The following is a 16,641-nucleotide window of genomic DNA, read 5'->3' on the forward strand; positions in this document are numbered from 1 at the left end:
CCGTAGAAAATGGTGACCTTTTTAGCTTAATAAATAGAAATCAGCTGTTATTGTGAAGAGATCAGCCATTTATTCTGTGTTGAGGGACATTGCCGGGAAAATGCAGATTGGGGTTGGCAATATCATTAAATGGAAGGCCAGTGACCCTTTCGGTAGAGTCTATTATACTTTATCTAATAGGGGATAAATGACTCTGGTTGGCAAATGGGATAAAGAACAACAGTTTTTCTTTTTTGTTTTGTAGTTTTAATAACTCTATGGATTTTAAGCCATAAAACTGAACAGACCACCTCATACTGACCTGTTGCTAGAGTTCTCTCAGAAAAATCTGTTTTAAAGCTGCTCTCCCTTCTTCGTTATTCTCTATTTCAGTTTGTACCCATTGAAACAAAAAGTGAGTCAAATGATATTTTTTTCCAGGAAAATAGGTCTTCCTTTAGTTTATAGCTTTCTTTTTCTTTTTCTTCTTTTTTAGCCATACTTTTATCTTTTCATTGCAGGTATTTTTGCATTTTACAGGGTTGCTCTACATTTGATATCTTAAAAATATTAAAGATAGAAGATACTCTGAGAATGAAGTTAGGAACAGATTGTAAACTGGTTTCCTTTTTAAAACTAAGCATAATACTTTCAAAGTGATAAGAATGGCCTCTGAGGTAAGTCTGTGGGTCCTTTGGATTAATAAAAATATTATATAAATATAAAACCTTCTCATCAGCATATTTTCTTTGCCTTTCTTTTCTTTTCTTTTTTTCTTTCTTTTTTTTTTTTTTTTTTGGCTGCACCGTGCGGCTTGCTGGGATCTTAGTTCTCTGACCAGGGATTGAATCCTGGGCCACAGCAGTGAAAGCGCTGAGTCGTAACCACTGGACCACCAAGGAATTCTCAGCATATTTTCTTAATATGCAAAAAACCGACAGATAGTCATTGTATCTTTTTTGGTTGTTTCACTGAGATGAAGTGCCCTCAGTCTCCCCAGAGCTCGCCTGTGACTATGGTTTAATGTGGTGTGATCTCATACTACATTAATTTGGCTAGTATTTCTTTGGTATGCTAGTGAGCATTTCTGTCTTTTAGGGGTTTTTATTGAGCTTCTTCAATCATTATAGAATTCACTATTAAGTGGAAGTTGTGTTTGTTTTTTCAATATTGTAAGGTAATATTTGATGCACTGAAAATTTTATGTAAGTTATGAAATAAGATAGTAAAACAGAGACATGTAAATCCACCCTCAGAACATGGCAAAGCTCTTGGAAGCTACCTGCATGCTCCTTTCTGATTGTGTATCCTAACAGGAGTGCACTGCACCAGGTTTAAAGTTTCTGCAATTGTGGATTTGCAGCCACCAGTCTTTCCCTCATGCTGCACTTGAGTACAACAGTGCATTCTTCAGCATGTCACCAGAGTGACTGAGTAACCTTTTACTGGCAGAAATGGGTCTGTTGTTCCTTTTTAATGTAGAGGGTGTAAATAGGATTCAGACACTAGGGTACATTAGTCCAAAAAATGACTATATTTTTTTATGTCATTTATAAGGTATTGATTTTAGGTCCATTAGATTCACAGTCCCTAGTGGTAGAAAAAACAATGATTTGATGGGTAGGTTGGAATTCCAGAAGGAAGAGCAGCAGTGATTAACCCCTTCTTCCTCAGCTCCCTGCCCCTGTTATATAATATTGTCAAGAAGCTAAGGACTCTGGGGGAAAGGGACAATTTATCATCTGTCTTCCCTGCACTTTACAAGGAATCACAAAACAAATTTCAGCTGGATTATTACTATGTCTCTGAATGTGATAGAACATTTCACTCTCCGTTGATAAGATATGCCAAAATTATTTTGATAAGGTAGTTTTTAAGTTGATGAATACAGTTTATTTTTACAAAACCCAGAGCATATTTATTTAGAGAGTCTTAGTAATTTAAGGTACTGTTTAGGCAGATTATAGGATATGAAGGAATAAAGCTTAGATTTCTTTATTTAAATAAAAAGAACTTTTTCTCAACTCTAAGAAAGGAAAGATCATACTGGTGTCATGTCAGTTATACCCTTTCTTAGACAAGTCTTAGGTAATATTAGTGAGAATGGCCACTATATATTTTTTTTTCTTTTTGCGGTATGCGGGCCTCTCACTGTCGTGGCCTCCCCCGCTGCGGAGCACAGGCTCCGGACGCGCAGGCTCAGAGGCCATGGCTCACGGGCCCAGCCGCTCTGCAGCACGTGGGATCCTCCCGGACCGGGGCACGAACCCACGTCCCCTGCATCGGCAGGCGGACTCTCAACCACTGCACCACCAGGGAAGCCCGCCACTATAATTTTTAAAGTAGGGTGTTTCCTATTCCATAAATACATGGAAAATTATTGGTGTATATAAGCCTCTTTTCTGACAAGAAGATGACCAAGATATCATTTCACTCCTATACTATTAAATTTGGATGTAGAGCATTCATAATAGTTCCAGTCAATTTCATCCAACTAACGTTACTACCACCTGAAAGAATTTCCTCTTAGGCTGCTTTGGCAGTTACATCTTCATTATTGTATCCAAAAAAACCCTAATTACAATATAGGTATGAAATTTTAAAAAATTCCAGCTATCATTCCAATCTTCTGACATACTGTTATGTTATGATTGAAGAAAAATGTGCCAACTGAAATCTGATTAGCTTAAAACTTGACCTGACATAAAGATTATGGTTATCAACAAACACTTTTTAGTATTTCATATTTTAATTCAAGTGTTTCAAGTTCTGTGACAAAAATATAAAAATACAGGCTCCCTCTTGTGGGTAAAATTACCACCTGTGTATTTCTATGTTGCCTACATATAGGATATGGCAAATTTTTTCTGTTTCATTTTAAGTAAATTCTACCATGGCAGTCTCTTTACAGTTGGTCAGATGTGACATTTCACTTAATTGAAAAAAGTGAAGTTTGGGGTACCTTTTAGTAAAATTTTTAATGAAAATAAACAAGTCTTTTAAAGAATTGGCAGACCATGTGTAGACAATCTTTATTTTATTGCAGCAGAATAATTTCTTTTTTTTTTTAACTTTTAATTTTATATTGGAGTATAGTTGATTAACAATGTTGTGATAATTTCAGGTGTACAGCAAAATGATTCAGTTATACATATAATGTATCTATTCTTTTCAAATTCTTTTCCCATTTAGGTTGTTACATAATATTGAGCAGATTTCCCTGTGTTATACAGTAGGTCCCTGTTGGTTATCCATTTTATTTTTATTTTTATTTTTTTTTGCGGTATGCGGGCTTCTCACTGTTGTGTCCTCTCCCGTTGCGGAGCACAGGCTCCAGACACGCAGGCTCAGCGACCATGGCTCACGGGCCCAGCTGCTCCGTGGCATGTGGGATCTTCCCGGACCGGGGCACGAACCTGTGTCCCCTGCATCGGCAGACGGACTCTCAACCACTGCGCCCCCAGGGAAGCCCCTGGTTATCCATTTTAGATATAGCAGTGTGTACATGTCAGTCCCAAATTCCCTATCTCTTCCCCCAATCCTCCCCTGCTCCCTGTAACCATAAGTTGGTTCTCTAAGTCTGTGAATCTGTTTCTGTTTTGTAAATAAGTTCATTTGTATCATTTCTTTTTAGATTCTGCATATAAGTGATATCATATGATATTTCTCTTTCTCTGTCTGACTTACTTAACTCAGTGTGACAATCTTTAGGTCCATCCATATTGCTGCAAATGGCTTTATTTCATTCTTTTTAATGGATGAGTAATATTCCATTGTATAGATGTACCATATCTTCTTTATTGATTCCTCTGTTGATGGACATTTAGGTTGCTTCCATGTCTTGGCTATTGTAAACAGGCAGCGGCATAATTTCTGATGTTGAAAATTCATAATAACTTTTCTCATTTTGAAGTACTTTCCAATGGAGTAATTAGTGAATTGTTGAAATAATGTGGCATCTTCTCTGTCAGTGTGGTGACTTTTAGACTTCTGTGCTTATTAACAAAAGATCTGATATTGGAATGAAGTGAAATCCCCCCTACCAATCATGGTACAGGTGGATAACAATATGGTAATAAAACTACCCTAATACCATAAACCTTGTGACCAAAATGGTGAAATATGAATGGCATAATAAGAATGAAACTGAAGAATTACTCAATTCTTCATAAAATGAACGGATTGTGAAGAGACTGAGCTGACACCAATGCTTTGGCTGCCACCATGTACTGGTTCCCTGCTTTCAAAAGTCTGATTCTTGGGAATTTCAGCTGATTGCCAGAGGCCATTTTTGTCCAGCCTAAGGAACTGGTAACAAAGCCAGAGTTCTATTCACTCCTGAAAGTCAAGAGCAATATTTTTGAAGCTGGGCTGGGAGATATATAGAGATATATAGCAAGGAATGTTAATGTAGAGATAGTTGGATGACTCCCACTAAACAGTTACTGTGTTGATTGTTGCTGTCGTATATTTGAATGGAATCAAGGAAAGGGCTATGAGGACACCTGAAAATCTTTCATAACTCATTCCAAGAAAGAAGAATTTACCTTAATGTTGCCTGTCCTAAAGTATATTCAAGTTATTTATATCAAAATTATACAAAATGAACAACTTATGTGGTGATTAACAAATATCTATGTATGCATGTAACATAACATATATATATGTTTTTAGATCAATTCTGGTTGTATTATAATGTCAAATTAATGCCTTTTTTCAATAAATAATAACTTTATTATATTTATATATCTATATAAATTTATATGTATATAAATTTATTTTGAAAACCATAGACATCTCCTGTTTCCCAAGAGTCATATCTTGATATATTTACTAAAAAGGAACAATACACTGTTAATGGTCTACTTTTATGTTTTCTAGATTCCTCTTGCTGATGACACGAGTCCTGTTTGAATCTACTTATAAGATTCTGAAGCCTGAACAGAGAATTTTGGCACTGCACTGGGTAGGAAAAAGATATATTCATAAAACACATGATACACACCTTTGAAAAAATTGATTACTTTAAAAATGGAAGTTTCATGTGCCTTCTCTTATTTTCAACTTATAAGTAAAGTATATGACATATGCATATAAAGCTATAATACATAGTCTTTTATGTTCAGATGACAACTGTATTTGTAATTATAATTTTCAACCTCATTATGAAGGTAATGTTTCTAAACTGGCAGATGAAAGCAACATTTCTTTTCTTTTCGTTTCCTTAATGAGATACACATTTCTTAAAGTTCCAGAAGCTTTTTTTCTTCACTGAAAAATGTTTTTTTAAAAACATTTGTTGCTACTTTTTTTATTATTGCTGAACAAGAAATATTCTGGGTCACAATGAGTAGGTCTCACATTTTATAAAAATTTCCATGGGCTATTAAGTATTTCAGGGTATGTTTTTGTAAACACATACAAAAATACAATTTTGCTGAGGCCAAACAGATATTTTCCCAATTTGCTTGGCAGAAAAATTTAGTGGGCATCTATCTATGTGTGCATTTGTGAAATGCCTTTAAAAGTTATACTCTTAGGAATAGGAACAAAGTTTGACCACAGACCTAAAGTTGAAAATCCTTTTATTGTCCCATGACTAACTGTTATGTGGGTGAGAGCAGAAAAGGTTGAAGGAAAGGGATCCTACTGTTCAGAGGTTTGTCACTAGTAAAATGAAAAACGAATTATCTTTCTGTTTAGTCCTAAAGAGAATAGTGAAAAAGTGGTATTCTTGCAGAGTAAACTAAAATTTATTTATTTACTAATCCACTCTAAAAGTCATATGAGTTAACGCTTCTAGAGCTTCAAGATACAAGTTTATTTGTGAAAACCCTTAGATTCAGTGGTAGTTTTTGTCATCTTTAAAGACCGAATTGTTTTTAAATCCTAAAAAAAAATTTAAAAATATTTATAAATAAGACTTTATATATTCACAGATGAATGAATAAAAGTAATGTGGAAGAAAGCATTGTAATGGTTTTTAATGATAACAGAACTGGAATAAGTCATGAATTATTGCAAATATGAAAGTTTTATAGTTTTACAAGTAAAAAGCACAAGTATAAATAAAATTAAAAGGCAAATGGAAAACTGGGACTACTTCTAACAAATACAGCAAACATCACATGTATAGAGCTGTTATTATAAGAAAGGTACTAACATTTTAATTTAAAAGATAACAAGATATAAGAACAAATAATTAATAAAGCATGCAATTCTAATGCAAAATGCTAGTAAAAGAAATGCAAAGTTATGCTCCACTTAACAATCTAACTTGTAAAAAGTAGCTTCGAATAATAATGTTGTAACAAGAATGAGGGGAGTTGGGTGCTTTCAATAATGTTGGAAATAAGTTATATTTATTCAACCATAAAGTGATTTGACCATCTCTGTTAAGAGCCTTAAATGTTTCCAAGGCATTCTATGCAACATTTTCACTCTATTAGTTTGGAAAAGGTTTGGTTGCAAGCAATCCAAATTGTTTTAAAAAGGTAGAACTTTATATTTTCTTATGTGAAGTCTCTGTAGGCAGTTAAGAGCTGATTGGGTGGTTCCACAGTCAGTGGGGACCCAGATCTTTCATCTTTGGCTCTGTTTCTCTGAAAATGTGACTTTTACCTAGTGTTTTGGAATATCCAGTATTGGTCTTCCAGCAATCATGTCCGTATTCTAGCAAGAGGAAGGAAATATTTCTAGAAGATTCATGCCCTCTCCCTTTAAGGACATCTTTTGAAAAGTGTCCATACCCCTTCCATTTACGTTCCATTGGCTAGAACATAGTTTCATGACCATGCCACACTTAAAAAGAGCTTGGAAGATGTAGCTTTTATTCTGGAAGATAAATTTGGGGGAATTATTATTGTGGAAGAATAAGAGACTAGATTTTAGGGCCTAACTAACAGTATCTGGCAATTTCACTTCCAAGAATCTAACTTAATGAAATAATTAAAGGAGACAAAATTTATGTAAATATGATTATTTCCATATGTTTATAATCAGAATATTTTGAGACTGACTAAATTGTTCAGCAATAAAGCAATAGTTGGATAAATCTGAATATATTCATCTTATACAGTCAATAAAATATTTAAACAATTTTGAAACACATATGAAATTATGCATGATGCAATGTTAAATGAAACAAGTCAGAATCCACACTAAAGATACAGTGTATCTCCAAATGTGTGTGTGTACACACATACATGTATGCACACACACATATTCAAGTGGACATATATATTACAAATACATAAAAAGTTAGCAGAAAAAATAGCTGAAAGTAAATACATTAAATATTATTAGCTCTGGATTATGGAATCATGAGCAACTTTAATTTTCTTTACAGTTTACACATTTTTAACAAGTATAACTTAGTATTAAAATTATAGAAATGTAAAAAGTATGGGATTCACATGGGGAGGGGGAAGGGTAAGCTGGGAAGAAGTGAGAGATTGGCATGGACTTATATATACTACCAAATGTAAAATAGATAGCTAGTGGGAAGCAGCCGCATAGCACAGGGAGATCGGCTCGGTGCTTTGTGACCACCTAGAGGGGTGGGATAGGGAGGGTGGGAGGGAGTTGCAAGAGGGAGGGGATACGGGGATATATGTATATGTATAGCTGATTCACTTTGCTATACAGCAGAAACTAACAACACACCATTTATACTCCAATAAAGATGTCAAAAAAAAAAAAAGTACAGGATTCCAAAAGGTTACATAAGTTGCTTAGTGCCTCAGTTTAAAATACTATATGTGTCTCTATTCAAGGAGGCAAATAACCAAGGAGAGATGAAATAGCTTATCACTCATCCTTTCTGACTGCTTTTTCTGAAGTTAGGTTGCAGTAAGCTTTCCTTCTCAGTAGAGCCATACAGCCACTCAGAAATCTTGATCATATTGCATCCTGGCTACCTTTTTTAGGTTAGGGCAGATTGAGATACAGTTCGGTAGCATTTGACAAGCATGTGAATGTTACTGTTAATCATGAAGATTTCAAAGGCAAAGAACAAAACTTTGAAGACTTCTTCCTTGTGTATAAGTGAAAGAGGTCGAGTGCTGCAGTTCTGGATTAAGAATGTTTTTTTTTCTTTCTTAAAGGATTTTTTACAGTATTTTGTTGCCTTAGGATATTAAAGGAGTGAGAATTTATCTTGAAGCTAAGTGAAAAGTCACAATTAGATAGAAATCTTTGAGAAATTCTTGGCAGAAATTAGAATGAGAGTGTTTTTTCCCTCCGAACCTAAGCTGACTTCACTCTTTGGAACCTGTAAGAGAAGCATAATGTTGAAAGGCATCAACTTTGGAGACACACTGTTTAGGTCAATTTCTGACTCTACCATTTAGGACTATCTACTGTTGGGTACATCTCTTAACCACTGATTCCACACATGTAAAATGTAAATGATGATGGAAAATAGTTGGATAAATTGTATTATGCAAACACCACATGGACACTGGTGTACACTGAGTAAACAAAATAGACTTTAAAGCCTAAACCATTACTGGAGATAAAGTTACTTTAAAACTGATTGAAGGGCTTCCCTGGTGGCGCAGTGGTTGAGAGTCCGCCTGCCGATGCAGGGGACACGTGTTCGTGCCCCGGTCTGGGAAGATCCCACATGCCATGGAGCGGCTAGGCCCATGAGCCATGGCCGCTGAGCCTGCGTGTCCGGAGCCTGTGTTCCGCAACGGGAGAGGCCACAGCAGTGAGAGGCCCGCGTACTGCAAAAAAAAAAAAAAAAAAAAAAAAATTGATTGAATTTTCAATTCAATAGGCAGATAGAATAATATTAAATCTAAATGTCCCTAATAACATAACCGCAAAATAGATTAAGGAAAATTTGACAGACTAGCAAGGAGAGAAAAACGATCCACAATGACAGTGAAATTAACTTAACAATTAATGGAATAAAATAGAAAAGAATCAGTAAAGCGGGGTAGAGTTGAAAGATAAGATTAAGAAACTTGACCTAGTAGACATATATAGAACCTTGCATACAACTGCAAAATTCACATTTTTTTTTTTTTTTTTTTTTTTTTTTGCGGTACGCGGGCTTCTCACTGTTGTGGCCTCTCCCGTTGCGGAGCACAGGCTCCGGACGCGCAGGCTTAGCGGCCATGGTTCACGGGCCCAGCCGCTCCGCGGCATGTGGGATTTTCCCGGACCGGGGCACGAACCCGTGTCCCCTGCATCGGCAGGCGGACTCTCAACCACTGCGCCACCAGGGAAGCCCCAAAATTCACATTATTTTGAAGAACACTGGAAACAGTTACAAAAATTGACCATATCCTGAGTCATAAATTAGGTCTCAACTAATTTCAAAGAATTTGAATCATAGCAGTGAAATTAAACTGCCAATGAATAACAAAAGTATGGCTAGAAAAATGTTTCAAAATTAAAAAGAAATCACAATAGTAATTATAAATATTTTAGATTAAATAAAAATGAACATCTTACATATAACAATTATAGAATACCTATAAGAAGCATTTGCTGGGAAATTTATACCTTAAATGTATTAGAAAAAAGAAAGAGTGAAAATTAATAAGCCAAGAATTTATTTCAAAAACAACAACAAGATAAACTCAAAGTAGTAAAAGTGAGAAGCGAATTAAAGTGCAAAATTAATGAAGTGAGAAACAAACATATGAAGAAGAGAAGCAAGAAAGCCAAAAATTGTTGCAAAAGATGAGGAAGTTTTCCAATCCTCTGATGAGACTGAACAAGAAAGCAAGTGACAAGAGGCAAATAACCAATATCAGAAATGGCAAAGTGACATCACAACAGATGTGCAGATATTAAACAGCTAATAATGAGTATCATGAACTTTACATTACCAAGTTTATGTTGGGAAATATGAAGAGTTAGATCAATGGTCAGATTCCTAGAAAAATATGTCAGTGGTCAAAATATTCCTAAAAAATATATAACTTAGCAGTATTTACTCAAAAAGAATAGGGAACCTGAATAGTTCTATAAACATTAAGGAAATTTAATTTGGTAATCAAAAATTTTCCTACAAAAAATTTCCAGACCCAGATGGCCTCACAGGCAAATTTAAGGAAGACATAAGTCTAATCCTATGTAAGTTTTTTTTTTCAAAAAATAGAAGAGGTAATACTCCCCAACTTATTTTATAAGGATCATATAATCTTGATACCAAACTTGGCAAGAATAGTATGAAAAAGCATATTCACAGGCAAATTCCTCTTATGAATATAAATGGAAAAACTGTCAACCAAATATTAGCAAACTGATTTCAGCAATGTATATAAAGGATCATTGGGCTTCCCTGGTGGCGCAGTGGGTGAGAGTCCGCCTGCGGATGCAGGGGACGCGGGTTCGTGCCCCGGTCCGGGAAGATCCCACATGCTGTGGAGCAGCTGGGCCCATGAGCCATGGCCGCTGAGCCTACGCGTCCGGAGCCTGTGCTCCACGACGGGAGAGGCCACAACAGTGAGAGGCCCGCGTACCACAAAAAAAAAAAAAAAAAAAAAAGGATCATTAATCATGAGCAAATTTGTTTACTCCAGAAAATCAAGTTTTGCTGACATGTAAATAAACAGCCAATGTAATACAGATTAAAATAAGGTATCACATGATTATTTCATTAATGCAGAAAAGGATTTAATACAATGTATCATTTATTCCTTATTTTTAAAAGTTCTTAGAAAACTAAAAACAGGGAAGAACTTCCTTAGTGTGACATGAAATACCTATAGCAAGAATAAATTAAAATAGTGAATTGTTGGAAGTTTCCTTCTATGATCAAAAACAACATCAGGATAGTTGCTACTGAACATTTTTCCTGGAGATCCTAGCCAATACAATAAAGCAAGATAAATAAAATTATTAGGATTGAAAAAGAAAAAACTGTCATTCTTGGCAGATGATATGAATTAATATGAGCATTTAAGGTTGATACAAACAATACAATATACACAGATCAGCTGTGTTTCTATATATCAGCATCAATTTTTGCCTAATATTCATTAATAAGTGATGAGTAGTATCTCTATAAGGAAAATGGTGAAAGTTTAAGAAATATTTTAATATTTTTTAAATGAAATAAATGATAAGGTACACCATGTTCATGTACTGAAAGATCCAATATTGTAGAGATATCCCCTACCCCCAAGTAGATTCATAAGTACAGTGTACTCGCAATCAAAATGCCAACTGCTTGTTTTGTCTTTGTTACTTGTGTGGGTAGTTTGTGTGTGTGTGTGTGTGTGTGTGTGTGTGTGTGTGTAATATGACAAGTTGATTCTAAAATGCAAAGGACAAGAAGAGTCAAGAGACTTGTAAAGGGGGGATGGGTAGGATTACTTGCCCTATTAATATGAAAGCTCTGTTAATTCAGAAAGTGCAGCATTGCTGCAGGGGTAGACAAGTAGACAAATGAGAGAGGCTACAGCGCTCAGAAATGACTCTTGCATATATGGACATTTTATTTATAATAGAGGTTGTACTTCAGAGCAGTAGAGAAATAACAGACTTTTTAATATATGGTATTGGGAAAACTGAATCTTTATGGAAAAAAAATGAAGTTGGAGCCCTACCTCACACCACACACAAAAATCAATTTCAGTTGATCACAAACTAAGTGCAAGAGGTAAAACAATAATCTGTCATAAGAGATTCTCCTATAAGAATCTAGGAAAATAACTTTATGACCCGGGGGTAGAGACAGATTCCTTAGATTAAAGAAGCACACATTCTACATTATTTTTTAAGATAGACTTCATTTTTCAGAGCAGTTTTAGGTTCACAGCAGTATGGGGAGAAGGTATAGAGATTTCCCATGTACCACTTCCCCCCACTCCCTACACACACACACACACACACACACGCATAGCCTCCCCCAATATCAACATCCCCCACAAGAGTGGTACATTTTTCACAACTTTTAACTGACATGTCATTATCACCAAAAAGTTCGTCATTTACATTAGGTTCTACATTATTTTATTCTTTATCAAAGAAAACCATAAAAAGAGTGAAAAGACAGGATATGGAGTGGCAGAATAAATTTTCAAAGCATCATTGACAAAGGTGATATCCAGAATAGATTTTTTAAAACTATAAATCGATGTAAAACTTCACACAAACCAATAGAAAAATGGGCAAAAGAATAAATCCAAATGGCCAATAATATGTCCAAATGTCAACATATGAAAAAATGCTTAATCTCAGTAATAGTCAAGGAAATACAGAATAATTGCACAATGAGATCCCCCTACACATACTTCAGAATGGGGACTAAAATGACTAGCAGGTCAAAGCAATGACAAGGATGCAGAGCAACAGCAACATTCATACAGTGCTGGTCACAACAGAAATTGGAACAACTACTTTTAGATATAGTAAAGTTAAAATTTATAGCCCCTACTTAAGCATAGCAATCCTATGCATATATGTATATATCTCAGCAAAATATGTACATCCATGTATCAGGAGATATGTACAAGAATGTTCACAGGAGAAATACTTGTATTTGCCAAAAATTGGAAATAATTCAGTTGTCATCCACACTATGGACAGTGGTAGAATAGTCATACAATGAAATGAAATAATGAAATGGAAGACTTTTAGTGATCTACTTGATATTAAGCGGAGAAAAGCAAAGACATAAGAATACATGCAGGATGACTCCAGGCAATCACTTATGTTTTTCAGAGATGCATTATGGATGGTAAAACTATAAAGAAAAGCAAGGAAACATTACTATAGGTGCCAGAGAGTGCTGATGTCTAGGAATGAGGAAAGAGGCTGAGCTGAAGGAGGGAGAATTTGGGTCAGGGAGCACTTCTGGCCCAAGGGAGAGTGACACTAATGCCCTGCTGGTGGTTACATGGGTGTGTGCTTTCTTATATTTGCTTAAGTGTACACATTGTGTAGATATATTCAAAATAAGTGTTAAAATAGTACAGCAAATAGTTATGATAAGTTTTATTTATTTCTTTAAGGGTGTATTATGTTCCATGAGGGAGAAATATGGTTGCAAATAGTGTAAATTAAACTGATACATCTTTCAAAATTAGGTAAAATAATTTAAAATGCTTGTAAAGAATTTCCCACATTGGAAATGAAGACTAATTGGGTAGTAAAATAAGCATTTATTCTTTACGGTGTTCTTTTTCTAAGAAATGTAATAAAGGCTATGAGGAATTGACATTAGATTGAATAGCAGTAAAATGTTTTGAGAACTATAAAATTATAAATATTTTATTTATATATGAATTGAAATGCATTGCCATGTTAAAGCACTCTTTGCACTTATCAATACCCACAAAAAGGCTTAGTTGGATGTCAGATTTTATACTGCACTGACCAAAAATAACACAACAAAAATAAGTACTTCACATAGGTTTGCAAATTCAAGATTTTACAGAGGTAAATTGAGGATAGTGGTTAGTTATACCACTGGTGGCAGTTAGTTTTGTTTTGCTTATCTCTTTCTGTGTTAACATTCTTTTAAAATGTCACTGCATTTATAATTATTTGCTTTAACCATTTAGCCAGTTAATTATTTGTGAACCTAAGTGGTTGTTATTTGTACACGCCTTTTGGTCACCTCTCTTTTACTTGCAAATAAGCAAGCTCTTTGCTTTAACTATTTGTCAAATCCAATCACTTTTTTTTTTCCTCAGTTAACCTTATCTAGAGAGTAAAACTCTTTGCTGCTTGCAAAAGGAGAATAATCCCAATATATTGTAAATTGTCAAGTGAGTTCTTTATAATTAAAGATTACTCTGCAATATACAATTTTTAAGGCATTTATCCCAACAGGGTTCAGTGGCCTTTGAGAATGAGCCACTATGTTGACAAATCTATCATCTAAATTGTGCAGCATTAATGAGAACTCCGAGCAGCACACTCTTACATTTTAATGTGGGTGGCAGTTTAAGAAAGAAAAAAAAAAAAAACCCACCAAAACAAAATACTGAATATGATTGAAGTTGATTTTAAAAAGGTCTGCCACCTGTGGATAAAAATGTGCATTACTCTGAACACATAATAATTAACCAGACTGAAAGGCCATGGCAAAATCCAGTGACTCTCTGAAATCAAAACCCTGGTTATTATTAGAAAAAAAAAAAAAACAGAAAAAGAAGGCAGTGATTTCACAGTAAATACAGATAATGGGTTTGTGATGCTACTTACCTGTACAACTAACTGTCCATGCTCTATAACTTAATCCAAAATTCTTTACTAACATATGGTATAATCCATTCCTGAAAGTACAGTCTTTGATTTTAATCCCTCATTTCTTAATTAATAACTCATTATGTGATCTTATATTTCCTGAATAGTTAAAATTTCTATATCTCATTCTTTCATAATCATTTATAACTCATTGTAGATCACCTTTTATTGTTGCACCTCAATCTCTTGAATAAGACTCCTTTTTCGATATACTTTCAGCTTAGTTTTCTCTAGTTAACCTTACAAGTAAAAACACCATGCATATTTAAATATAATAGCACTATACTCATAATTTCTTCTCGACTCAAAATTATTTGTTTAAATGTCTGATTATGCTTGATTGCCTTTATGCTCTACCTACAGATATCTAATCTCCATCTGAATAGTTTAACATAAAGTTATTAAGCTTATTTTCTGGGTGTTTCAAGTATATGTACATATAATGCACTGGGGGAATTTTATTAGCACAATTTGAATTGCAGAGTTCATTTCAAAATGTACATCAGCTTAAGTAACATAATGCAGTCACTGTAGAGATGCTCCATTGTACTGGTCTCGGAACGAGATACTGCTACTTGAGTAGCCAAAGCTGATCCACTTGAAGGAGACCTAAAACACTAGCCTGGAAGAAAATAATGGTTTATGTATTGTAGAAATCCTTTGGGCTATGGCTCTTAGCTTCTTGATTGATAAAGAATAATGAGAGAGATTCATTTAAAAAATCATAGAAAAATTAGAGTTCTATTACTTTTATTTAAAAGTCAGATGATAATAATATGTCTTAATCCTTTAATAACAACTGCTTGAACATTGTTCTCTTATTCAGCAATTATTTGTAATAAAGAGGATTTTTCCTTCCAAATAAAATAATGCATGAACTGTTGACCAAAAGGCTTTAAAATAATGTATGTGAGCAGGCAATTGCTTATTTTTGTGTCTTTCTTTAGAATACTAAGCAACAAAGAAGCAGTTCTAACAATAATAATTTAATTTGAGAAAAAAACCTTGAACCCAAACAGTCTCCATAGAACTTTTTGCATAATTAGGTTATATATCTTCTCAACGGAAGAATTCTTGCCCACAGTCACATTCTGTAAATGAAAATACATTTTGCATAAATTAGTGAAGCTGAACTGCTGAGATTCTTTATAAAATGTAATAAGTATTTCCTAATTTTTAAAGTAATTAGGAACCATAATTTTTAATTTTCTTTGGTGATACATGTATCTATTCATCTTTTAGAGAAGTTAGAAAACAGTTCATACTTTACAGTGAATAATTGGTGCTTTATAATATGAAATGAAATGACATAATATAAACATGATATTTGAACTGTAATTAGGAAATTTCATTCCCTCTTAATATGGTAAAGCTTTTTGATACAGTGTCATTTTAGGCATATTAAATCTGTGTGAAAGGAATGAACACTTTTCTAAGTATTTAGACAAAAGTTAAATTTTCTATACCATTGTCAATATAAATTCTAGGAGGATTAAAGTTTAAAATTCTTAATAAAAGAAACTCTAAGAGTATTAAGAGATAGTGTTGGTGAGTATTTATATAAGTGGAGGGAGAGTTGGAAGTTATTTTTCAGCATTACACCAAAGGCAGAAATCACAAAGGAAAAATTTTGCTAGATTTGATCACAAAAATGTAAAATCTTTGCATCTTAAATGATAGAACTGACAAACAAATGAGAAGCTGAGAAATGTATTTACAATATATTGGGTTTAATGATATACAATAAATTGCCATTTTTGTTAAAACTGACTATTGTCAATTTCATATGTTAATTATGAAATTAAAATATAAACTACTTACAAATTAAGGGAAAAGTAGAGATATAATTTAAATATTTAGTTAAAAGAAGGAAATCAGATGGAGACTAAACATATAAAATGTTTTTTTGTAATAATTCGAGACATGCAAATTAATCGTGAGAACCTAGTTCATTTAGCAAATTGGCAAAGATTAAAAATGCACAATAACCAGTGCTGAAGAGATTGCAGTGAGATGAGGCCTCTCATTTACTGAGGCTAGAAGTGTCCATTGTATTGCTGCACCAAAGATTGAGTTCACACAGTAGACGTTAAAATTTGTTAATGTTGATGCTTGTGCTTCTAGTAAGTTATGTAATATTACATATATACGTAATGTGTGTAGTAGCACAAAATTTAAAATAAAAATATGATTTTGTTAAAAAAATGGGCTCTGCATTAAAAAATGTTGTGGTGTTTGTGTATGATAGAATATTAATTTCATGTAAAAATATTGGAATGACATGAGAAACCAGAACCATCATAAATAATCAAGAAATATTTGTTGAATGGATATGTGGGTGTCCGTGCCTGCACACACACAGAGAGGTGTGTATCATGCATAGGACAAAAATACTGACAGAATATATGCTAAAATAAAAATAATAAAATGCTCAAAAGCTAGATT

At 34.0% G+C, this 16,641-nt stretch overlaps 1 protein-coding gene across 3 annotated transcripts in view; it reads left to right on the top strand.

Annotated features, from left to right (window-relative positions):
• SOX5 (SRY-box transcription factor 5) overlaps positions 1–16,641 on the top strand; it is a 1,015,676-nt gene that overhangs the window by 268,949 nt on the left and 730,086 nt on the right. For all 3 annotated transcript variants that reach the window (XM_082635813.1, XM_082635815.1, XM_082635814.1), the window contains one exon: positions 4,861–4,945. The gene's annotated coding sequence lies outside the window, so the exon portion shown is untranslated. The remainder of the gene's footprint in view (positions 1–4,860; positions 4,946–16,641) is intronic.

This window comes from Mesoplodon mirus, assembly GCF_964341445.2.
Source record: "Mesoplodon mirus genome assembly, chromosome: 11".
In the NCBI taxonomy this organism is placed as follows: domain Eukaryota; kingdom Metazoa; phylum Chordata; class Mammalia; order Artiodactyla; family Ziphiidae; genus Mesoplodon; species Mesoplodon mirus.